This window comes from Quercus suber, unplaced genomic scaffold (assembly GCF_002906115.3).
Source record: "Quercus suber isolate HL8 unplaced genomic scaffold, Cork oak 2.0 scaffold_348, whole genome shotgun sequence".
Taxonomy (NCBI): domain Eukaryota; kingdom Viridiplantae; phylum Streptophyta; class Magnoliopsida; order Fagales; family Fagaceae; genus Quercus; species Quercus suber.
The window spans coordinates 61,955-62,765 of NW_027069800.1; positions in this window are offsets into that span (position 1 = coordinate 61,955).

Below are 811 nucleotides of genomic sequence, written 5' to 3' on the forward strand. Positions count from 1 at the left end.
ATATATATATATATTTCCAAATAGACTACTTTGCAAATTTTGATTTTGTCCCTAAAATTTCAAAGTTTTGGTCAACGCCACTAACATTTGGAAAGCCAGAAATTGAATTCAAGCGACTTCTGACAAAAAATAGCGTTCCTCTTGCTTTGGATTCCCTAGCAACATCCACTGCTGAGCAAGCCTACGTTTTTGCTTCATCATCTTTGCCTGTTCCTGTCATATAGAAGGAACCCATCAACCTCTTGAAGCTGTTAAGACATATTTGCTTCTTTGAACAATCTGAGATTGAGATTTCAATAGGCTTTTTGGTGGAGAAGACTGTATTGAAATCCAAAATCAGATAAGAGATCTCGTCAAAAGGATTGTTAATGGTGCCTGATATATTTTCTGGCAACTTCCTCTTCAAGTGGAATTGCAAAGGCAAATTTCTTGAAAGTTCAATAAAGGGTATAAAACACCTTTGAACGTTTAGACCCCAAATAACAAAAATACCAATTCAAGTTTTATATCAAACAATTTATGTGCGGAATATGATATTAAGCTTATAACTGAATTGATAGAACAATCTAAGCCAAATATAAACACATCCACAGCAGTAAATATAGGGCAAAGGTAAAGGGAAAGAAGATGCAAACACACGGACAACACACGATGTGTTATCGAAGAGGAAACCGAAGTCCTCGGCGTAAAACCTCTTTGCCGCCCTCCAAGCGGTCAAATAATCCACTAAAGAATGTAGTTGGGATACATGAACAGCAGAAGACCCTCCAAGCCTAATCTACCCAAGTACCTAAGCCCTCCAAGCTTCTTG